The following is a 25,239-nucleotide window of genomic DNA, read 5'->3' on the forward strand; positions in this document are numbered from 1 at the left end:
CTAAAAATGAAAATCTGATGTCACTCCCCAGTTTAGAATCTTTCAATAGTTCACCACTGGTTTCTCGATAAAATACAAACTTCTTAGCATGGCATTAAAATTTTTATAATCTTGCCTTAAATCTCTAAGATTCAGTTCAGCTCCCTTTCTCTTAAAAGCATTTCCTGACCTCTTAAAAGTCAATTAGGTACCCACCTTTGCATGGCTCTAGCCTCTGTGCCCACCTCTATCACATGGTGACATTATCTCATCCATCTATCTGTCTCCCTCACAAGGCTATGAGTCCCTGAAGAACTATTATACCTTTTTGCATCCCGAAAACCAGAAGAACATGACCCATAAAATGGATTTGTAAAATTAAGAAATAAATTAAGCTGAACCTATAGTGAACAACAGCCACACAATGACAGTAACAGAGACAGAGAGGTAGAAACAGCTTTCATACAAAAGAGAGTATCAGTAAAACTTGGACCTATAAAAGAAAATTTTCCATTCCTCTTCCAGATAACCTCAGGACATTTTACTTAACTTTCTCCCATTCTGTTTTCCTTTGAGGTTGCCTTCAGTGTTCACTTTAGATTTTACTTTCAGAATGAGCAAGGGAAGGACTCAAGAATGTGATTTACCCTAGTACCCACAGAACTAAATATACCTTTAAAAATCACTCTACTTCTCCTCCCTGCCCCATCCCAGCTCAAAATCTATTAAAGCAACTCTAAAGTGAGTTATCAAAATATTCCACTGTTGTCAGTAAAATACTACAGGTTGCTAATATTCTCAACTCCTTGGCTATCCACATCCTTATTAATCTCTGCATTTTTCTTGTCAATAGACCAGATCCATTCTTTCTTACTACCCTTGGGAACACAGTGGATTCCCCAATACCGAGCTGGGCCACAAGTCATCACTGAAAAAGAGGTCACTCCCAGATCTTTCCTGATTTGGACACAGAGATTATATAGATTTTCCTGCTTTCTGAGGTTAAAAAGTCTATTTATCTTTTTATTTTTAAAAATACCTTCCAGTGAGATAGCATTTCAGTATCACAGCATGCTTCTTGTGGCCCGATTCACATTAAATTTTAATGATAAAAAACAGTCTAAACAGAATACAATCCAAAATTGTTGTCACAGACCCAAGGAAGATTACTCTAAATGACAGAAAATTTTTGCTGATTTGCAATAATCTAAAAAAAAGGACCACCTAATATGTCTGTCTTGTTGCTAATCATTAAAACAAGTCATCTTCATTCCAAAGTATATGCGAACTTCAGCTGCTCTTTCCATATATGAAAAACTCTCAGCAAGCCCCAGTTTGACACTCATGATTCCACTAGTTTACAAAACCCTGAAGTGGTCTCCCTTAGGAAACATCTCTTGAGATACGCACAAAAGCCTTAACCCAAACATTTCCAGGTAGAAGCTATCACCTACACCACATCAACTAAACTTAAACCAGTGTATTTCCTAGTCTTTCCAATGAAACCAAGTGGACCTCACACCTCTTACCATCACCCAGGAAGGGTGTGCATCTGTTCCGAAGGCCCCCCTGGCTCCAGGTCATCCTGGCTGCTGCTGCTCCAGGCTGGGCATCCATGTTGCTGCAGCTTGTGGTTTGTGAGGGGTAGTGTACAGGAAAAGCAGGATGGGATTTCAAGGGAAACAGGAGGGAGATGGCTTTCTGGGAAAATGCCATCACCAACTTAGGTGTTAAGTAGTACCACACACATTTTATTGCAGCACAGTTTAAAAATTTAACAAATGAAAGATTAAAAATAAAAAAAACAAAAATAAAAAAATTAAAAATACAGACGACGTCCAGAGATGCTCTAAAACAGTTAAGTTAAAGATCAGGAAAAATAAGGTCACAGACTTAACAGCCAGTAAAATTCTTTCGAGCGTGGGGAAGGGGATGAGGGTGGGGAGGGGGGGAAGGGGGGGGTTGGGAGAGAAAAGGTTTATGTGATCAATCCACTTAAAAATGCTAATGCCTTCACTTTCTCTCCCAAGATGCAAAACTCCAAAGTCAATCAGGAGGCCGGAGAAATTCTTATGAACATTCAGAAAAACTCGATTTTAATCCGGTTAAAAATCATCAGTGTCATTATCATCATCATCATCACCATCATTAAGTATAATAATAAATAATAATAGTAACTAGTAACAACAATAAAAAGGAAATCAGCGGAAAGTCAGGAAAAATGTAAAAACAAAAATGGAATAACTTACTGTAGCTGAAGATCAAAAAAATCTCACTGTAAAAAAACAAAAATAAAAATAGCCCAGATTAGAAAAACGGGAGGTGCAAAAATGTCAAGTCAATAAAGTTCATTTCTTTTCTCTTTCCAAAAGCAGTTTCCACAAAAACCGCAAGGGTAAAGTTCTCAGTAGCAGACAAGCAAAGCCCTTTCCACATCATCAATCAAACTTAAAAATACACGAGGAAGTTGAGAGGTCAGTTTATGAGAGGCTAAAAGGCTCCTCCTCCTCCTACCCAACTGCTGCAGAAAAAATAGAAATAGAAATTTAAAAATTACATCTTAAATCCAAGTCCCGTTTTTGGAAATAATTAAAAAAAAAACACCTGTAAATCTGCCGTAGTGCACACCAAGTTGCATCATTATGTTTAAAATGTCTTTATAAAATCAGTTTTGGAATGGGAATGTGTGTGTTCTGGAAGGGTGGGGAAGGGAGGTTAAAAATCAAAGCTGAGCTCCAGTGAGTAGGGATGGGGTTCGCCTTGCTGCCCTGTGAAAGGAGAAGGGACAGATTGAGTCAGAGTTCCTCAGAAATGTTGTGCCCTAAACCCCCAAGACAGAGACATCTGTCCATTGCATCTAACACATTTTGGTAAAGCATACATCCCACTGGGATGGGGACAGCTTCTATAGAATCATCGCCTCTACCAGTGACTGTCCTCACAATTCTTCAATGTCAGCAGGTGCCTAAAATTGACTAAATATGCACCTGTATTCCCTTAAGGGTCTCAAAAAAAGGTCCACATTCGAACATTCAATCTGATAATCAGGAGTTTGGGGAAAGAAAATATAGAAAAACCATGTCAGCAGAGATGAAGAAGTGAGCAAATGTCAAACATCAAGATTATGAAGCAGATTCGTGGGTTTTAAGTCCATGTAGCTTTTACTATGATACAAACTGAAGGGGAATGGTCTACCCTGAAGATACATACTAGAAATGACATCTAGTTTCAAAACCAGTGAGTGGTCAAACCAAAAGACCTGACAGAACCTATCAAGGGGAAGGATGATTTAAATAAGGAGCACATTAACACTCTCAATAACAGAATGAAAAAAAATCAAATGAAGGAAAAAAGATTATTATGGCTACTGAATATTTAATGTCATAAAACAGATGAAAAGTAAATTATGGTCCTTAAAGAATTTACTTCTGTGGTCCCACTGTTTATATAAACTAGAACATACAGCTAATTCCAAGATAGGAATTCTACGAACCATGACAGACTGGGTGTTTCATCAGCTACAACAAGATTTGCAATTACATTGCAGGTCTTTGAGCAAGTAAGAATGATCATACTTGCATTTCAATATCCAGTCATGAGATTTCATTCTCCTTTTCAAATGTCAGTAAACTAAAAAATTTTAAGCTGTGCTTTTAAAAAGTGTTGCTTGAGTCAATTACATATGAACGATGACAGGTACTGTAACTCTAAAATTATAACTGTAAATTTTTAAGTAGTAGCAGACCTGTTTAGGCATGACATGTAAGTTACTTTTATGCTTAGACTGATGTGTTAAATTGTACAAAATGTTAAACTAAATGTACATAGAAAACATACATTATTTGAATGTTATCTCCTCTGAGTAACTTAGGGATGTTCAGTTATGGTGAAACATTCAATTTTCGTCTTTGGGAGTCACAGCCTGAACCTGGTACTCAAAAATTTCAGGATATGTTATGTAACTGTGGCTCATCTACAAACAAATCCTTTGCACCAGTGTTACAAAACATAAGCTTAAAAAGCAGCAACAGGGCTTCCCTGGTGGCGCAGTGGTTTAGAGTCCACCTGCCGATGCAGGGGACACGGGTTCGTGCCCCCGTCCGGGAAGATCCCACATGCCGCGGAGCGGCTGGGCCCGTGAGCCATGGCCGCTGGGCCTGCGCGTCCGGAGCCTATGCTCCGCAACGGGACAGGCCACAACAGGGAGAGGCCCGCGTATCGCCAAAAAAAAAAAAAAAAAAAAAAAAAAGAGCAGCAACTAATGTGAAAACATTTACATCTCTCAAAATCAAGAAGCTGTCTCCCAAGATGTTAAGCTACCACTCATAAAAACGACCAACTAACTTTAGCACCTAACTGTAATCTTTGCAATTAGCAGTATACCTAGTTTATACTTTGTCAAATCCCTGGGAGATTTGGATCCTTCTTCTAAAGGGGTATTCTCGAAGTAAGGGCTGCCAACCAGCATCACATGGCACTTATTAGAAATGCAAATTAGCAGGGCCTACCCCAGACTTAATTAGAAAGTGGTGGTGGAGAGCCCAGCAATGTTTTAACCAGCCCCCTGGCTGATTCTAATGTCTGCTCATGTTTAAGAACTACTGTGTAGAGTTTAATAAGGAATCTCTATCCTCTAGTTAAGATCGATATAAAATAAATACGAGAACATTATAACATATCATAGTAAATGCTATATTATACTATAAAACCCTATAGTAATCCTTTTCCCCTTTATAAACCCCAGATTTCCAATATCTAAGAGAACACATGCAGTTGTCACACCAAAGTCAGTTCTCTAGTAAATCTATTATGTACAAAACCTTAAACTTCCCTAATCCCAATGAGAACGAATCAGTACATATTAAGTATGACCACATAATGCTCCTCAAAGATAACTAAAATTACTTGAAGACAGATACTGTTAAGGCAGTTACCAGTAATAACTAATATACAAAAACTACTGTCAATAATAAAACTGTTTCTGTACACTTTTTAGCCTTCTGGCAACAAATGACTTGAGTTACAGAAAGTAGAAATTAAAACGGGTAAGATGTATAAGCCCCCTTATAAGTATACAACTGCATTCCAGAAAGTTTAACTGATTTGCCTGTCAGGTAATAATGAACACGGTGGGAAAAATCCAGTTCTCTTAACTCCTAGGCCAAGGTTCTTTCAACCGTCACATTCACCACTTAAATCTCACACATCCACCAGTTAATATAATCAATCTTTAAGATTAGAATTACTAGCTGTTTTGGAGTTTATTCCTTGCTTGTTTCTAAAAGCAATTCCATACAAAACAAGGTCCAACGCTATGTGAAACACTCTATAGAGACCTGATCACAAATAATAAGGTGTGTTTACAAAGGAACAGCAAAACACCACCAGGCACTCCCGAGGCATGAGCATGGGAAACACAAAAAGGTCAGAAGATCTGTAACTTACACATCCTTCTTAAATCCTTCCTCTCTCCAACCAACATGTAAATGTTACTAATGTCTATCTATTTGAAATCAAATCTAGAATTGTTTCAGATATTAATTTTGTGGCCAAATCATTCCAGATGAATATTAAATCAAAGGAAGTGTTACCTTGGTACATGCTGATCCTAAGGAATCCATATTTCTAACATCTCAAGGCAAGAGAAGTGCCCTTCAGTTAATTTCAATTCCCATCAATAGTTGTTCTTAAATACTAATTTCTTACATTTCTCGTTATTTGCCAACAATATATTTATTAGGTGTATGGTTTCCTAAATTAACCAGTCACTGCCCTTATCTCACTTCTAACAGTTCTGCACTTAACTTTAGTTTTAAGTCCATGTAATAATATACTTAGGCTTTTTTTTTTTAAAGGCAATGCTTTTGATCCCTATTACAATATCTACATGGTGAGGGGTCAACAAATGCATAGCTACGTAGAATAAGAGTACTTTTAGTTTCTATCAAAAACGTTCCCTACGGCGTGAATTTACCCCACAGTATTGGTTTAAACTGTACTTAATAATATTACTTTTTGTGCCAGTAACACATTATGAAAAATAAAATCAACTAAATCTTAGACAAGGATTAAAAAAAGCGATTTCTTGGATAGGTGAATATGATACTACTTAAAAACCTATGTAATTTCTACCAACTTAGCAAAAAACATTAGTAAGTTTCAGGACCTAGTAAGTAGTAAGCACTGCAATACTTGCTTAAAAAAAGCATATAGTTATGCATTTTTGCCTAAGTTGGGATGGTCTGGAAAATTAATGCCAAAATATCCTGAAAATCAAACTTTATCATCTTAGGACGTTACATTAATAATAAACGCAATTCTCGTAATTTAACATTTTCCCAAGATAATTTAGGAATTTCCAGTTACCGCTAGTGTTGTTGTAATTAGGTTCTTGTAAAGATTCAAATATAGTAATTTTAATATCTACTATTCCAGTAGGTAAAGCCACTTGACTTAAGCTGGTGGCCAAATTCCTTACTAGTTCTGCTACTGATTTAATATGACCCTGGCAATCAACACGCCTCGGTTCCTGTCTGAGAAAAATAGTAATACCCACCTCAAGCAAGTTCCACTAACTTATATATTTCAAGTGATTTGTAACCTGCAGATAAAAAGCCACCTTTAATTATTACTGTTAATACGTAAATGAGATTACAATTTAAAAAAATAAAATTGAAAATAACTATTTCGAGGTCCATGATTTCTTCAGAAAGGAGTAAAATAAATCAGTAAAATATTAAATCTATTGTTATAATATTTACTATTCTTAAACCGTGAGGTGCCCTCCAGAATTTAGAAGCTTGCGATACAATAAATATCTGCTTGATAACGCTTCCCCACCCCCGGCTCAATATTTAAATTTAACAGGAGGCATCGGCACTACATTAACTTGAACTACATTAATGAGCATCTCGATCGTCCCTTTCGTCCTCTCTCAGAAAATGAAAGGACAGCATCCGTTAACGCAGGAGAGCGAAAAAGAAAAGGGACATTTTCCCTGCCGATTATGGCCTAGAGGACACTAGGTTAAAAATCTACGCAAGGGCTGAGGCCTATAAAACTCTCGCGCGCGTTAAGACCTAATCCCCCAAAGCAAATAAAATAAATAGGGGCCTACGTACTCTACCGAGGGAAGAGTTCCCTCGTCTTCTCTCCCACACCCCCTCGCGTTCCCCGAAAAACCCAGCGCCTCCCCAGCTTCCGCCCCCTCCACTTACCAGGAGGGGGAAGGGAGAAGAGATTCGATTCTGAATCTCCTACTCCCGAGTTCTACGCCGAGAAGCCGACTGCTGCTCGAGGTCCGCAACGCGGCCGCAACCGCTCAGCCTTCGCTTCTTCACAAAATGGCCCCCGCGTCTCCTCTGCCGCCGAGGCGAAGGCCTAACCCCCGCCCCACCCTTGGGAATCCTCCTATTGGCTGCGACTTTTCTAGCTCCCGCTTCTAATTAGACAGTTTTACAGCTCCTCACAATTCTATCCAATCATAATTAGTAGTGGGTTAGACTAACCTAGCGAATTTCCACATGCGTGAGAGAAACTAGTTTGTAACTGGTCATTTTTCCTGTCATTTATCGCCTGAGAAATGCTTATTGGCCACTGTACCTGACGGAGAGCTGGGTGGAAACTTGCCTTTGTACCGCGCACCGCTTCACATCCGGGTATCCGGAAGGTCTGATTGGCGGCCGCGAGATCCTATCTGTGCTCCTCAGAGCGCCTAGTAGAAGGCCCGCCCAGATCTCGGAATTCCCGCGGTGGAGGTGGGGGAAGGGCGGGGAAGGATTGCTGGGTTTTGTTTGCTAGCGGTTGGAAGGATCCGCCCTTGCCCTGGGCATAGGTAAAAGGAAAAGCTCTCTAAGTTAGTTCTCTGTCCTGCGGTGTGGATAAAGAAAACACTTTTCTTAGAGTGGGGAGGGAGCACTAAAGACCAGAAAACTAACCAGCCCTGCAGTTTTTCCAATCCTAGAGCTCCTTCCTGGACACTTCTCAGCCTGTCAAGCCCTTCTTCAGACAACCCATATCTCGGTCAAAACAACTGACTTCCTTACCTCTCCACCATAAAAGGTAAAGAAAGTCCAAAATGCTGGCATGGAATATACTACAGCACCCATCCTCTGGCCCCAAATCATCTCACTAATACCCTACGTGTCAACCAAATTGGCTTATCCGGCTAGCTCTCCTGCCCGTCCCCGGAATCTGGTCCCTTAATTCCCCTCACCCTGAAATGGCCCGTCCCCCACCTACTGGCATCGTCTGCACTGCAGTCCCTCTGGTTGTATTATAGCAGCCATGCACGCAATGGAATAGGACCAGCTGTGCTAGGAATGAAAGATATTTCTTTGTGTAGTTAGATGCAGAACACTAGAGAATGTGATACCATCTGTATACATTTTAAGGAATATATGCATGTGCGAATACAGTTGTATGCATTAGTTTTGAATTAATTCTGAATTTCAGAGGGGTTCACAAGGAAACTTACCTGTCAAAGGAGAAAATTAAGACAATTTAGTAACGAGTTTAATGTCCTTTACTCAAAGGAAAACAATCCATGGTTGGAAGAGTACAGTGACTCACAAGCCATGGAGCACTCCCCCAGGGAGTTTGAGCAAGAATGAGTTTTATGCAGCATTAGAAGCTGCAAGGCAATCAGGGCATGATTGGCTGGGGTTGTGAATATGACCTTATTTAGAAAGATTAAGGAACAAGGAAATAAGTATAGAGCCTAGAAATATGGCGTTTGAGGATTGGCTGACTGGATGTACTGCGTTTCTGGTCAGGCTGAGCCTTTACAGGAACATGAAGTTTCGGTTTGCTGATGTGACACCCCCAGCAGGATCGACTCCATCTTGGGCCTAGAAATTTATTTTGACATACATCTGGAGAGTGAAACTTTTGCCTTTTTCGTTGGTATGCCTTTCTGTACTGTTTTATTTGTCATATGCATATATTGCTTTAAGCAGATTTAAAAAGCAAAACCAAAAAGCATGTAAGAAAAAATATACTAAAATGTTAATAGGGTTCTCTCTTGGTGGGAGAACTACGTGTGCTTTTTTTTTTTTCACTTCCTTGTGCTTTTCTATATTTTCCAAATTGTCGACTTAGAACAAGTAATCAGAGGGAAAACATCTCCAAGTACTCAAAGCCTCAGCTCAATTGCCACATTGCAATTTATTTAAAACGACCTCATAGCACTGTGGTTAATTTTACACTCGTCTCTTCTCCCCTTCTGGATAGTACGTCTTTTTTTTTTTTTTAATATTTATTTATTTATTTGGCTTCATCAGGCCTTCCTTGTGGCATGAGGGCTCTTCATTGTGCCGTGCGAGCTCTCTAGTTATGGCATGCGGGCTCAGTAGCTGTGGCACATGGGCTTAGTTGCCCCACGACATGTGGGACCTTAGTTCCCTGACCAGGGATCGAACCCACGTCCCCTGCATTGAAAGGCGGATTCTTAACCGCTGGACCAACAGGGAAGTCTCAGTATGTCTTTCGATTGCAGAGTTTAATTCTTATTTCTCTCTGTACGTGTACATTCTTATTTTCTCTCCTGTTACATGTCCTAGGACCTTAAACAGAGTGTCTGAAATTCATGTTAAAGTAATTAATCATTAGCTTTTATTTATCAGGAGAAATTGTTCTTTTCCCAGGACAGTTAGACTATCCTTTCTTTATTAAATAATTTATATAGCACTTATTCAGAGGGACCCAGATGCTGTGGGGCTTGATTGCCATGTAATTCATGTAATTCCTGACTTAAGTAAACAAAAATAAACACTAGCATGTTTTATTACTCACTGTTCTCATAGAGTAAAAATGTCTATAAAATGTTAATGAAAAGTACTTAAATTCATTTTACCAGAAATCAGTTTTACTGCATGATCTTTATCATGACCTACTTACTAACCAGCACTGTATTTGGTGCAAGGGAAGTACTTCAGAGACAGCATTTATGTTTTCAGGGAGTTCACCCCTATGCTAGATGGGGTGGAAGTGGAGGATACAAGAAGAATTAACATCCAGTCCCTCCATCAGATAGCTTGAATTTACTAAGGATGACAAAACAGGTGCAAAAATAGCATAATACAAGGCAGAATGCAAAGCACCATGTTGATGATAAACATTCAGGACTTTCTGGTTTTAAAAGGCTCTGTAGGGGCTTCCCTGGTGGCACAGTGGTTGAGAGTCCGCCTGCCGATGCAGGGGACACGGGTTCGTGCCCCGGTCCGGGAGGATCCCACATGCCGCGGAGCGGCTGGGCCCGTGAGCCATGGCCACTGAACCTGTGCTTCCGGAGCCTGTGCTCCGCAACGGGAGAGGCCACAACAGTGAGAGGCCCGCGTACTGCAAAAAAAAAAAGAGATTCAAGCCCTCTGGGCAAGATGTGCTGAGAGATATGATGGGTTAAAAAATTACATGTAAAAATAATCTCCATTTACCCTCTCCTGGGACTTTAGGTAAGAATGTAAAGACTCAACTACCCTTGAGCAGGATGACCCGGGGAGAATTGGAGGACAGTTTGTTTTGTCTTCGTGAAGAGCACATGTTGGTGAAGGAACTTTTTTGGAAGCAACAGGATGAGATCAAAAGGTACCCAGAGTTCTCCTTAAGTCTTTAGAAGCTGTATCTACACCAGGCCTACACCACAATAAACCAAAAAGAATACGTTTTCTTGAGATGTCTACACGAGAAAACAATTCAAATGTCAAGGATGGTTAACTCCAAAAATAATTTTTGAAGCAATATTGCTTTATTCTATTTTCTTGCCAAACACATCAATAGACTGTGGTCATAGTTCATAAAGCATCATCAGAGTTATTCCAACCTAAAGAGCAAGAGACTGGGCAGGCTTCTGCTCTGGTCACAAAAGAGAGAACGGGGACGGGGAATGGCCAAAATCTCAGGGGACCAAAGGCTGCAGGGGCAAGTAAGGGAAGGGGTTTTTATTTACCAAAAATCATATTGATCATTTACTGTAGGCAGGCATGTTATACGTGCTTTATATGTGTTAACTCATTTAATACTATTTAATACTATGAAAGAATCATCATTAAGAATGAAAGGGGGCTTCCCTGGTGGCGCAGTGGTTGCGAGTCCGCCTGCCGATGCAGGGGACGCGGGTTCGTGCCCCGGTCCGGGAAGATCCCACATGCCGCGGAGCGACTGGGCCCATAAGCCATGGCTGCTGAGCCTGAGCGTCTGGAGCCTGTGCTCCGCAACAGGAGAGGCCACAACAGTGAGAGGCCCGTGTACCGCAAAAAAAAAAAAAAAAAAAAAAAAGTTATAAAAAGGCTCTGTAAACTTAGGTGGGTGAAATGGAGTGGAGGAAGGTCCCTTTATCTCTTCTGCTTACTCTAAACACCCTTAAACTTCTAAAGCTGAATGCTTTTATTAGGTGGCTGTGTATGTAGAAAGAAAGCCATGAGCCAGACTCCAGTATTGGAGGGGAAGTAGGGGAAGAGATAAGGAAACAGAAACAGTAACTCCTTACCTTGGGCTAAAGAGAAAAAACAAAACTGTACTTTTGTCTTTAATACAAGAAGTAATTCTCTTTGAACAGGGCTTTATGTGGCTTAGAGGTATTGCCAGAATAATGTATCCCCTGCAACTTTCCCTCCTCAAAGTTCTAAGCCACCTGTCAAGAGGAAGGAGACGAAAGGAAAAGCAGCAACAGCTATGAAATGCCTAATTTGCTTTTTACCTAACTTATTAGCTGAATAATTTCCTCAGTATTTATCATCCTACACACCCTCAGCATACCTAATTATCTACCTATTCCATTCAACAAGTCAAATGGTCTTTACTAGTACAATCATCATTGCTTCTCTTCCTCTACATCCTTTATCATCCAAGGATATCATAAGCAACTTCACTGGAGAGTGAGGGGTGGTCTCTGATGGATCCAGACAAAGCACTTAATTAAAACTTCACAGAGCTTTCTAATACCCAATGCTACTTTATCCTTCTTTACACTGATTTGGAGACCTTTCTGACTGTTGACAACCTATCTGCTATAGGCAACCATATTCTACCTGAAAAATGACATGATAAATATATTACACACCACTTTCGAGAGCCTTACTCTTTGACTGCATCCTGTTTCTCCCACATTGAGTCTGTCCCCCAAGCTGATCCTGCAAACTGCTGTCATGGTAATCATTTGAAAGCGTTCAGTTTTATTGTGTGACTCCCACACTAAAATCCTATAATAGCACTCTATTCCAGTCCTCCATTTTCACTGTTTCATTCACAGCTCTTCCATGACTGGCCCCTCATTACCTATCAGTGTTATCCCTTCCACAAGACCCTATGCCTAGGCAGCCCCTGCTGTCCTCCAAGAGGCATAGATTCTGCAAAAAAGGTTTTAAACACTGTTAATAAAATTATTGGTCACTTTGGATATACACCTTCTCAAGGCTTCTAGTGTTTTGTTTTTTTCTCTTTTTATTTTAAAGCTTTCCAAATGGAAATATCCTACGTACTTTTTTTTCTTTCTTTTTTAAAAAATATTTATTTATTTATTTTGGCTGCACTGGGTCTTAGTTGTGGCACGTGGGATCTTCATTGCAGCGTGCGGGATCTTTTAGTTGCAGCATGCAGACCCCTTAGTTGCAGAATGTGGACTTCCTTAGTTGCAGCACACATGTGGGATCTAGTTCCCCAACCAGGGATCGAACCCTGGGCTCCCTGCATTGGGAGCCTGGAGTCTTACCCACTGGACCACCAGGGAAGTCCCGCATTTGCTTTTTTCTGATAATTTGTGGTTATTGTAAAAAACTGAAATACAGAAAGAGTGAAAGCTTCTATGTGATCTGTCCTCCAAGAATATGCATTCTTAACTATTTGGTGTAGATTTTTACAGATTTTTAAAAAATGTATACATGGACTTATTTTTACCAGAATATTATCATCATTAATCTGTAATCAGGGACTTCTTTCATCTCATTTTCTTAATAACCAAAACCCTGAGCTTAAAAAATTAAAAAATAAGTAAGCAAAAAATCTTTATCTACAAAGTTTGGAAAAATTAGAAAGATTAAAGCAATTCAGAATCATGACATCTAGTGGTTTTGAGGTTGGGTAGTATTTGATTTTAAGTATTATTGGCCATCATTATGTTAATAATAATAATAGATAACTTTTATATAACTGTGTGAAGCACTTTTCATCTGGCATTTTATTATCCCCATTTTAAAGATGAGGAAACTAAGTCACAGAGAAGTTAAGTCATTTGCCTAAGGTGGCACAGCTAGTTTTGGGGGGTTTTTTGCCTTTTTTTTTTTTAACGTCTTTATTGGAGTATAATTGCTTTACAATGGTGTGTTAGTTTCTGCTTTATAACAAAGTGAATCAGTTATACATATATATATGTTCCCATATCTCTTCCCTCTTGCGTCTCCCTCCCTCACACCCTCCCTTATCCCACCCCTCTAGGTGGTCAAAAGCACCCAGCTGATCTCCCTGTGCTATGCGGCTGCTTCCCACTGCTATCTATTTTACGTTTGGTAGTGTATATATGTCCATGCCACTCTTTCACTTTGTCCCAGCTTCCCCTTCCCCCTCCCCATATCTTCCAGTCCCTTCTCTACTCGGTCTGTGTCTTTATTCCCGTCTTACCCCTAGGTTCTTCATGACCTTTTTTTTTTCTTTCTTAGATTCCACATATTTGTGTTAGCATACGGTATTTGTTTTTCTCTTTCGGACTTACTTCACTCTGTATGACAGACTCTAGGTCCATCCACCCCACTACAAATAACTCAATTTCGTTTCTTTTTATTGCTGAGTGATATTCCATTGTATATATGTGCCACATCTTCTTTATCCATTCATCTGTTGATGGACACTTAGGTTGCTTCCTTGTCCTGGCTATTGTAAACAGAGCTGCAATGCACATTTTGGTACATGACTCTTTTTGAATTACGGTTTTCTCAGGGTATATGCCCAGTAGTGGGATTGCTGGGTCATATGGTAATTCTATTTGTAGTTTTTTAAGGAACCTCCATACTGTTCTCCATAGTGGCTGTATCAATTTACATTCCCACCAACAGTGCAAGAGGGTTCCCTTTTCTCCACACCCTCTCCAGCATTTATTGTTTCTAGATTTTTTGATGATGGCCATTCTGACTGGTGTGAGATGATATCTCATTGTAGTTTTGACTTACATTTCTCTAATGATTAGCGATGTTGAGCATTCTTTCATGTGTCTGTTGGCAATCTGTATATCTTCTTTGGAGAAATGTCTATTTAGGCCTTCTGCGCATTTTTGGATTGGGTTGTTTGTTTTGTTTTGTTTTGTGGTACGCGGGCCTCTCACTGTTGTGGCCTCTCCCGTTGCAGAGCACAGGCTGCGTACACTCAGGCTCAGCGGCCATGGCTCACGGGCCTAGCCGCTCCGCGGTATGTGGGATCTTCCCGGACCGGGGCACGAACCCGTGTCCCCTGCATTGGCAGGCAGACTCTCAACCACTGCGCCACCAGGGAAGCCTGGGTTGTTTGTTTTTTTGTTACTGAGTGGCATGAGCTGCTTGTAAATTTTGGAGATTAATCATTTGTCAGTTGCTTCATTTGCAAATATTTTCTCCCATTCTGAGGGTTGTCTATTGGTCTTGTTTATGGTTTCCTTTGCTGTGCAAAAGCTTTTAAGATTCATTAGGTCCCAATTGTTTATTTTTGTTTTTATTTCCATTTCTCTAGGAGGTGGGTCAAAAAGGATCTTGCTGTGATTTATGTCATAGAGTGTTCTGCTTATGTTTTCCTCTAAGAGTTTGATAGTGTCTGGCCTTACGTTTAGGTCTTTGGCACAGCTAGTTTTTGATGGAGCTAAGATTCTGACTCTAGGAAGTCTGATTCTAGAATGTGTGCATATAACCATTACATAGTTATTGATAATGTAAGATTTGCCAAGGTGAAAAAATTTTACTCATTTATAGAACAAATATTTATAAAGTACATGCTCTTTAATAAGCATTGTGCCAAGTACTATGCCAGGTCACAAGAACATAGAAGTAAACAAAATAGAGATAGTCCCTGATCTTCAGAACAGAGTCAAGTATTAAATGAATAGTCAATTGCTTATAATAAATTATATCAAGTGCTACTGAATATAAGTACAGGGTACTATGGAATCTATATAATATAGGCCCCAGCCCCTTCAAGGAAATGTTGTGAAAATAAATGACTGAAGAAGACTTTCTATTTCTTTGTTATTTCCTCAATTTCTTTTTCTCCTTCCTACTAAATGTTTTTCTCCATTTTTTTCCCTTTGTCTTCTTTGCGTCTCTTCTAATTTTCATCCCAGCAATGACCTAAATCTGGTTTCTTGCAGGTTAAGCCTTCTTTAACACTCTTGCCATCTGTTCTCCTCTGGCTCTGAAGCACAAGATTTTATCCTCTGGTAATTTTTCATTAAGCTAATCTTTGTACAGCTTACAAAGTGCTTTTCAGTTGACAAGTCTTACATTTCATAATCAGTGCTTATTTTATTATACTATGATGGTAGAAATTGACCTTTTGAGCAAACATCTAAATGTTATAAAAATACTATGTGAACTGGCCCAAATCCTTTCAAATATGAAATTTTATTTCACATAGTAATTGTCTTTCATATGACCGACCATTATAAAATTTACTCAGGGAGTTTTTAAACATAATTTTGGAGACCTTTCTTAATGTCTGAGGAACATTACAATAGAGTGATTCTTCTTTTTTCTGTACTTTATTTTATTGAAGTATAGTTGATTTATAATGTGTTAATTTCTGCTGTACAGCAAAGTGATTCAGTTATACATACATATATATTCTTTTTCATATTCTTTTCCATTATGGTTTATGACAGGATATTGAATATAGCTCCCTGTGCTCTGCACTAGGACCTTATTGTTTATACATTTTATATATAATAGTTTGCATCTGCTAATCCCAAACTCCTAGTCCATCCCTCCCTCACCCCCTCCCCCTTGGCAACCACAAGTCTGTTCTCTACGTCCGTGAGTCTGTTTCTGTTTTGTAGGTAAGTTCATTTGTGTCATATTTTAGATTCCACATGTTACTGATATCATATGGTATTTGTGTTTCTTTCTGACTTACTTCACTTTGTATGATAATCTCTAGGTCCATCAATGTTGTGGCAGATGGCGTTATTTCATTCTTTTTTATGGCTGGGTAATATTCCATTGTATATATGTACCACATCTTCTTTGGTGGACATTTAGGTTGCTTCCATATCTTGACTATTGTAAATAGTGCTGCTATGAACATAGGGGTGCATGTTTCTTTTTGAATTATAGTTTTGTCCAGATATATGCCCAGGAGTGGGATTGCTGGATCATATGGCAACTCTTACAATAGAATGATTCTTATCTTTTATTACTACCTATTCCACAACTCCACCCTCAGAATACTGCCTTTTTGTCATCTCAGTTTATATTCAGATACCTAAAACCTAGAACATACTTCCTTGCTCACTTTCTCATTGTTCAAAGAACCCTGACTACCATTCCCTTCTGGGGAGTGGTAAAAACAGAATAGTAGGAGTCAAAAAATGGTAAATTTGGGGAATGTGAAGAAATGCTGAATTAGGGATAATTTCTCACAAAGAAAGGTGGCATGCATTTGAAATGGCAGATTTGAGCAATGGAGAAGAGATCATTAAAGTCCCTTCCCTTTTATCTGAGTCCTGAAAAGTCAACAAAAGCCTTATTAAGCTTGTGTGAGTATGGTTTTTAGTAACTAAATCAAGTATCATTTTTCAATTTTAAATTTAAAGTAAATAAAATTGGGGAATGAAAATGTACTAAAAGTGATTTATGGTGATGGTTGCATTAGTCAGTGAAGTTACTCTAAAAATTCATTGTGTTTTACACCTGAAATGGGCATGTGTAAAATATACCTCAATAAATTTGTTTTTTTAAAGCTACAAGGAAAAAAAATGAAATAACACTAAAAACTCAATCCCTTAGTCACACTAACTACATTTCAAATACCTAATAACCTCATGTGGCTAGTGGCTACCATTTTGGACAGCATAGGTCTAGTATATAAAACTTTTCCATGATGTTAAAAAATACTTTCTTAAATCTGTTTTAAGATTTCTTAAGTGTGAGTGTAAAATGCTTACACTTACAACAGACATATAACCAAAATAGAAAACATGAAAAAATCGAGTATCCTTAACACATCAGTGACTCTTAAAGGAAATATACAATGTTAATAAATATTTTAAAAGTTCAAGGCAGCTAGCAAGCAAAGAAATGCATATTAAAAGGACAGTGAATTAGTATTTTTGTCTATGAAATAGGTATTTAAAAAAAAAAGATGCTCCTAATGTTAAGATGAGAAGAAATGGATACTGCTGACAAAAGTGTAAACTAGTACGACTTTTCTGAAAGTTGGTTGGACAGTTTGGAAATAAGTATCAAAGACCTTAAAAGTAGGCATTCTCTTTGAGTCAGCAATTCTACTTTTAGTAATTCATCTTAGAAAAATAAGTGTGGATGGAAGCAAGGATTTATCTATGAGGGTTTTTAATGCGATATCGTTAGAATGGCAAAAAATAAAAAACCGTCTAAATGCCCATCAATAGGGCATTGATTAAATTGATTATGATAAATTTATAGAATAGACTATTAAGCAGCCATTTAAAATTATATAATAGAATATTTAATAATATTTTTAAATGTTCATTGTGAATTATATATTGGTTAATGAAAAATAAAACCTTTTTAAAACTAAATGACCTAGAGTAGTCAAAGCCATAGAAACAGCAAAGTAGAATGGTGGTTGCCAAGGGCTGGGGGAAGGGGGAAATGGGCAGTTGTTTAATGGGCATAGAGTTTCAGTTTTGTAAAACAAAAAGGTTCTGGAGATTGATTGTACAACAATGTGAATATAGTGTTAAAAATAAGACAACAGGCCCACAATGGAGTTGCTTATCCTAAGCCCCATGTTACCAAACCAAGACTTGACTTAATTACAGTTTCAGCTCTCCCCAAAATGGAATCTTAAACCAGCCAGTCAGAATTGCCTAATCCACACTCGTTAGGTAATCTGCCTGATAGACCCTTGCTGTCCCCTAAAGGATGCAATAACCAACCACTCTTTTGTCCAGTACAACTCCCTTGCTCCCACTCCCTTCTGCCTATAAAAGTCTTTCTTTTTGTACAGCTCCTCAGAGCTCCTTTCTGTCAGCTAGATAGAATTCTGCCTGATTCATGAATTGTTGAATTAAAACCAATAAGATGTATAAAATTTACTCAAGTTGAATTTTTTTTTTTTTTTTTTTTGCAGTACGCAGGCCTCTCACTGTTGTGGCCTCTCCCATTGCAGAGCACAGGCTCAGCAGCCATGGCTCACGGGCCTAGCCACTCTGCGGCACGTGGGATCTTCCCAGACCCGGGCACGAACCCGTGTCCCCTGCATCGGCAGGCGGACTCTCAACCACTGCGCCACAGGGAGCCCTGAATTTTGTTTTTTAACAATACTTAACACTATTGAAAACACACTTAAAAATGGTTAAGATAGTAAATGTTATGAGTATTTTACTAAATTTTTAAATTTTTAAAAATAAACTTAAAAAAGAAAATAAATGATTCTATTTTTTATTTTAAGTATTATGTATGCCTTTATGCATAAGTAAATCAAAATGATAATCGTAGTTATCTCTGGGTGTTAGGATTACTAATACATTTAATTTTCTTTTTATTTTTCTTCTCATATCTACCATGAATGTGTGTTACTTTTGTAATCAAAAGAATTTTATTATATCTGCAACTCCTTTTTTTTCAAGTTATTTTATTTATTTATTTTTGGCTGCATTGAGTCTTCGTTGCTGCATGTGGGCTTTCTCTAGTTGCAGCAAGCGGGGGCTACTCTTCGTTGTGGTGTGCAGGCTTCTCATTGCGGTGGCTTCTCTTGTTGTGGAGCGTGAGCTCTAGGTGCACGGGCTTCAGCAGTTGTGGCACTCGGGCTCAGTAGTTGAGGCTCACAGGCTCTAGAGCGCAGGCTCAGTAGTGTGGCACACGGGCTTAGTTACTCCGCGGCATGTGGGATCTTCCCAGACCAGGGATCCAACCCATGTCCCCTGCATTGGCAGGCGGATTCTTAACCACTGTGCCACCAGGGAAGTCCCCCAACTCCTTGATGACTGAAATTCGTTCCACATGGAACAAAGCCTATAGTCTACATTTAGAAGTACGTTAAGCCTAGTGAAAAAATATCAAATGGTATAAATTCACTCTAAAGTGTAATGAGGCTGTCAGGGGAAAAAACAGGAGGTAACTGGTTGCCTGAAAGGGGTAGGAGGAAATGTTTAAAAACTTAGAGATTCAGAAAAAAGACAGCAAAATTACCAACACAAACTTGGCCTACTTCAAAATTTTGTCCAGCACTAATTCTGGTTAGATCATACAAAAAAGGAGAGAACCCAAGATCCTTGAGAAATTGCTTGGGCAAGAAGCAATCTTGGGTGCAGAAAAGGCCAGTTTTTATAATTCTGTCATTTAGACTGGGGAAAATATTTTGTTGGATTTTCCTGTTTTCACTGGGAGATTTATGTGTTCTGGATAATTTGTATACATCCTAATTGTCTCTCTCATTTTATTTTATTTTATTTATAGGACATAGGTAAGTCACACAGGGCCCATTAAACATGTGCTCACCCTCCTGGAAATCCCTTTTCAATGTATACACTGAGTGTGCATAACAAAGAGAATTTCATATAACGATTTAGACTATATTTCACTTAATATATAGTATGAATGCAGTGACCAGCATGCAGAATTTTTAAGAACATCTAATTTTCAAATGTCAAGTTCTGTTGTTGCATAATTACATCCCAATATTTGGTTTGGAAACTATGGTCACAGTGAAATGGATTATATACATTCTTTTACTTGAGAGGGTCCTGGCACACATGGATTGAGCGGGCACACTGATCCCACCAATGGAGCAGAGTTTTTTCCCTTTAAAGAGATCCTCAGGGCTCCAGAAAATCTCCCACTGTTGTTGCCCTTCAGGAAGAGATTTAAAGATCATTCTCCAACACCAGTAGATTTCTGTTAATCTCAAATCAAATAAATACGTTTTCAGCTTTAGTTTTAGTTGAGAAGTTGGTATGTTAAAGAATGTTTTAGCTCCAACCGCAACACACATAGAGGAAAAAGCACAGCCTTCAAGCTCTGATGTGCAAAGAGTTAACATCTTAAGAGCTAAACAGAACTGTATTAACTCCTCTCTTAACAAGCCAGGAGGACAAGAGGATTCTATAGGACTGAAGGACATCAAAACAGAGAAAAGAATTAGAGAGAGCTCTCTGGAGGAAGCAAGAACTGTAAGTTTATATCTAATACATATTTATAGTCTTTCATTTCTTTCCTTAGGGTATTTTTGAAAAGAGCGAAATAAGTTTATTCATTTTGTGTTGTGCCTGTCTCCCAGGCATCCAGACACAGTATCACTAGGTCATCTTTAATCCTGTCACCTTCTTAACTTCATACCACATCCAACTAGTTGGCAAGTATTTTGATTCTCCTTCCTCAGTGTCTTCGTGATCTATCCCACTCTTCCATCCCCCTGCCACCATCCTTCCTAATTCAAGGCCACTTGCCTGAACCACAGCAATATCCTAATGTTCTTCTCTGCCAGTCTCTCTAACTCACTTATGCCAGATGAATCTTCCTAAAGCCCTTCCACAGCTCTAACTCTATTGCTCTTGTGCTCAAAATGTGTAATTCTCACCCATTGGCAGAATGAATACAATGCCTCTAATTTACATGCAAGATCTTCCAAAATATGCTTCCTCTCACTTAAATTCCCACAATTCTTCTTTCTCAAAGTGGTCATGCCTACCTGCTACTGTCGAAGACCACCTTGCTCTTTGCCCATCCCTGATTCTATTGATACTCTCCTCTCTCTGTATAAAACACTCTGTATCTCCACCTGCCAAAATCCCTCCCAGATTCCAACAACCCTCCCTCCATAAAGCTTTATCTGATCCTTCAAGTAAATGTGAATTTCAGTCTTCCTTTACACTTTCATTTTGCTTTGTTCTTCTCGGATTGACTTTTTTTTTTTTTTGCGGTACGCGGGCCTCTCACTGTTGTGGCCTCTCCCATTACAGAGCACAGGCTCCGGACGCACAGGCTCAGCGGCCATGGCTCACGGGCCCAGCCGCTCCGCGGCATGTGGGATCTTCCCAGACCGGGGCACGAACCCATGTCCCCTGCATCAGCAGGCGGACTCTCAACCACTGCGCCACCAGGGAAGCCCTCGGATTGACTTTTTATATTTTACCTTACAGTTAAGAATGTGCTTTTCTCATTTCTCCTCTCCTCATTAATTGTTCACTTATTTTTCTTTCTTTTTTTTGTGGGAAACTATGTTTTTTATTGTTATGATTGACATACAGCAGTGTATAAGTTTAAAGTGTACAGCCTAATGATTTGACTTACATATATTGTGAAATGATGACCACAATACATTTAGTAAACATCCATCATCTCATATAGATACAGAATTAAAGAAATATAAATACATTTTTCCTTGTGATGAGAACTCTTAAAATTTACTCTCTTAGCAACTTTCATATCTAACATACAGCAGTGTTAATTATATTTCTCACATAGTATATTACAACCCTGGAAATTATCTTATAACTGGAAGTTTGTACCTTTTGACTGTCTTCATCCAATTCCCATTCCCCCCTACCCCCAACTCTGGTAACCACAAATCTGAGGGTTTTATTTTTCTTCTCCTTGTAGCAGCTGCACAAAATGGGTACTCAGTAATATTTGTCAAATTAAGTTCAGTCCAAATTCCAGGAGTTCCTGTCATCTTTTCTGATCATTCGTACAACTGACACTAAAATTACAGAGATTACACTTTTCTCCATAGCTTCTCTTTATCTCTGTTCCAAGTTTCTTCCTCAATGCTTACATCTCCTTTGCTTCTATCCTCTTACATAAGATCGGCTCCTCCTGAGTTCCCTCACTCATTTTAAAACTATTTTTAATAGTCTATTCACCAATTGTCCCTTCCCCCAGATTTGAAGGAGCCCAATTTCAGCCCCCCTTTCAGGGACTTGACTGTTTGTTGGGCCTGTTAAAGTTAGTAATGGGAAGACCTGAATTCCCAATCCATATTAAATTTAAAATAGCTAAAACCCTACTTCTATATTTTGACTCATAGGCCCACTTAATCCATGAATTTTTAGAGGATGGGAGTATTTTTGCAGCATTTCCTATGCTCCACTGAAATGCTACTGACATTCCTTTGAGCAGATTTTTTCACCTGATTTTTACATTTTTCTTCTTTTTTCTCCTACTCAAATCAGTGACACCATTATGGCTCTCACTTCACTGTGTTCTTGGACGTGAGGGAGAATTAATGCAAAACTTTGTAAAATTATTAAAAGCAACTCTTAAAAGGAAAACAATTTCTGCCACAATCCAATATCATAATAATACATCAGTTGAAAAATTATTTATGTATCTGCAGATACCAGGCACTTTGTTAGGTACAAAGATATCCCCAAAAGAGCTGATAGAAGGGCTTCCCTGGTTGTGCAGTGGTTGAGAGTCCACCTGCCGATGCAGGGGACATGGGTTTGTGCCCCGGTCCGGGAAGATCCCACATGCCGCGGAGCGGCTAGGCCCGTGAGCCATGGCGGCTGAGCCTGTGTGTCCGGAGCCTGTGCTCCACAATGGGAGAGGCCACAACAGTGAGAGGCCCGCGTACCGCAAAAAAAAAAAGAGCTGATAGACTAGTGAAGAGACACATGATATATAAACACTATAGAGAACTGACTTATACTAACCAACATACAAGATAATTACATATATAATATAAATCATTAACTTATACTGATAAATACAATAGAATTATCAATTGGCCAGAGACTAGTTCAGTGAAAACAACAAAAAACAGCTAGTATTTAGCTAATATGGAGCCTGTACTAAGTGCCAAGCATTATGCAAATTTTTTATAGGCATTATCTCAATTCACCCTCATCATAACCAAATGAGATGAGTATTTCATCCCTATTTTGTAGGTAAGGAAAATAAGCAGAGTGGTTAAGTAACTTGTCCATGGTCACACAGCAAAAGATGTGGATCCGTGTCTTTCTTATTCCTAGGGTCTTGAGCACAGTCACTATTTACAGTTCATTCTCTCCAACTTTAATCAGAGGTGAGTATAAAATCAGAGTAAGGGGAGTTGGCTGTATGATTTTAATTTTTGATGTCATCATACTGGCTTTATTCAGCAATCACTACTAAAGACTAATTCTTTGCCTTCACTCACCTACCATTGCCCCAGTGCACTGCAACTCAGTACCACTGCGACGGATTTCTTTTTGTCTTTCATTTCATTGGGTGCAAAACAAGTGATAAATTCTTCTTCCTTACATCTGCTCTCCACTCCTTTTTTCCTGAGAAAAATCTGGTCAATTCATTGGATTTGGATGTCCCTTCATCACACCTTCACCAACATTCTCCCCTGAGTTTTCTTTTCTGGCATTCTGATAGGCCCCATTTCATTCTTAGAGCTTCTCTGACCATTTTTAGTGGTGCTTTCCAGTGGCTCCATAGTGCTATACAGCTTTGGTGGTGTATTTTGGAAGGGTCATAAACCAGAACAGTCTTTTCTGGGTCCAGGTATTAAAGAACCACAGCATCTCTTCCTCCACTACAGCTTCATTTTTGCAAATGGCTTCAGGTCCAGAGGACGAGGTCTGTGATGCAGTCACCCCTCCTTTCCCTTCATCTTAGTTCTCTACGATAGGAGGCTGAGAAAATGGGGTAATATAGCAGATCTACGAAAGCTACTTTCAGTGTGGGGATTGACGTTAAAACAAAATGGTTTCCTTGGTTGCTTCCATTCTGTTCTTATCCTAGGACTATTGTCTAACATGTGAAAGCGTATCAACTTTTGGGTGATAGTCAGCTTCCTTAATATAGAAATCTGTAAAGATCCCTTTAAAATTATGTCTTTTGAAAGATATTCTCCACTTATTGTGGTTTAAAAAAGTGAAACATCACAGAACAGAATATGAATGACTCAATTCAAGTTAAATTGTCTGGAAAATATATCAACAAAATGTTAATGTTTTCTCCCAGTAATAGAATTTCTCCATTATGCTTTTTTACCTTCTTTGTATTTCTCTGCTTGTTCAAAATAAGCTTGTAAGCAAACTTTGTAAGTTGACAAGTCAAGCTAGCTTCAACAAAAAGGGGAATTTGTTGTAAGGACATAATACTCTCCTACAGAACCTAAGGGCAGAAACAGAGACAGGCCTTGGAAAAGACTAAAATCAAGGATAGGAAGCTTTTAGGACCTTTTAACTCAGCCACTCAGTGTCATTCTCTCTCTTGACTTGTTATTCATTCACCTATTCACTTATTCAATATATATTTATTAGGTGCCTACTACATTCTAGGAGTTGTTCAAGTGCTGGGAAATAAAGGTAAATAAGATAAACCAATTTTCTGCTTTCAAAGTCCTTATATTTTATTGAGAGGAGGTAATAAATAAGTGTAAATAAATGAAGGTAGTTTCTGGATATGGTAAGTGTTACCAGTGAAATAAACAGGGCGACATGAGAGAGTATAACTGAAGAAGTCCTCACTTTAGTTATGAAGTCAGAGAAAGTCCTCTTGGCAGATGAAAAGATCCTGAGAGACTGAAGGATAAGAAGGAACTAGCCTTGTGAAAAGCAAGGGAAAGAACATTCCAGCCAAGTACAAAAGTCCTGAGGCAAGAGGGAGCTTGCTGGTTCCAGGAGCAGAGAGGAGGCCAGTGGCAAGGAATGTTATTTGCTAGAGGAGGAGAAATACAAAGCGTGATCTGAGAAATAAGAAGAAGGTCAGATCATAGAGGCCATGCTGACTACAATAAGGAGTTTAGATTTTATTTTAAATGTAAAGGAAAACCACTGGACAATTTTAAGCAGGAGATGCGATGACCTGGGTTGTTTTTTAAAGAGCACTCTGGATGTTTCAGGGAGAATTGGTGGGAGGGGGATGGAGAGAGGAAAATGGGTAGAGCATTAGGAGAACATTATGGTAGTTGAGGTAGGGGACACTGGAGACAAGAATTAGAGTGGTAGCTGTGGAGACAGGGTGATATATATTTTTCGGAGGTACCTGGAGGATTTGCTAGTGGATGACAGAAAGGGAGAAATTGAGGCTTTAGGAACTGGTGGGATGGTAACGCCATTTATGGAGATAGAGAAAGCCTGGGAGATCAGGTTTGAGAGAGAAATTAAAATTCCTG

The 25,239-nt window shown here is 39.0% G+C and overlaps 1 protein-coding gene across 4 annotated transcripts in view; it reads right to left on the reverse strand.

The window, feature by feature from the left end:
* HNRNPC (heterogeneous nuclear ribonucleoprotein C) overlaps window positions 1-7,331 on the reverse strand; it is a 47,998-nt gene extending 40,667 nt beyond the window's left edge. Inside the window, exons 1-2 of one of the 4 annotated variants that reach the window (XM_007449506.1) lie at window positions 7,197-7,319; window positions 2,229-2,254 (exon numbers count right to left, since the gene is read on the reverse strand). The gene's annotated coding sequence lies outside the window, so the exon portion shown is untranslated. Of the gene's footprint in view, window positions 1-2,228; window positions 2,255-7,196 lie in introns of all 4 variants that reach the window. The other 3 variants (XM_007449505.1, XM_007449507.1, XM_007449504.1) reach the window with 3 other exon arrangements.
* Between the last annotated feature and the right edge of the window lie 17,908 nt (window positions 7,332-25,239).

Source organism: Lipotes vexillifer, unplaced genomic scaffold (assembly GCF_000442215.2).
Source record: "Lipotes vexillifer unplaced genomic scaffold, Lipotes_vexillifer_v1.1 scaffold1093, whole genome shotgun sequence".
NCBI classification, from domain to species: domain Eukaryota; kingdom Metazoa; phylum Chordata; class Mammalia; order Artiodactyla; family Lipotidae; genus Lipotes; species Lipotes vexillifer.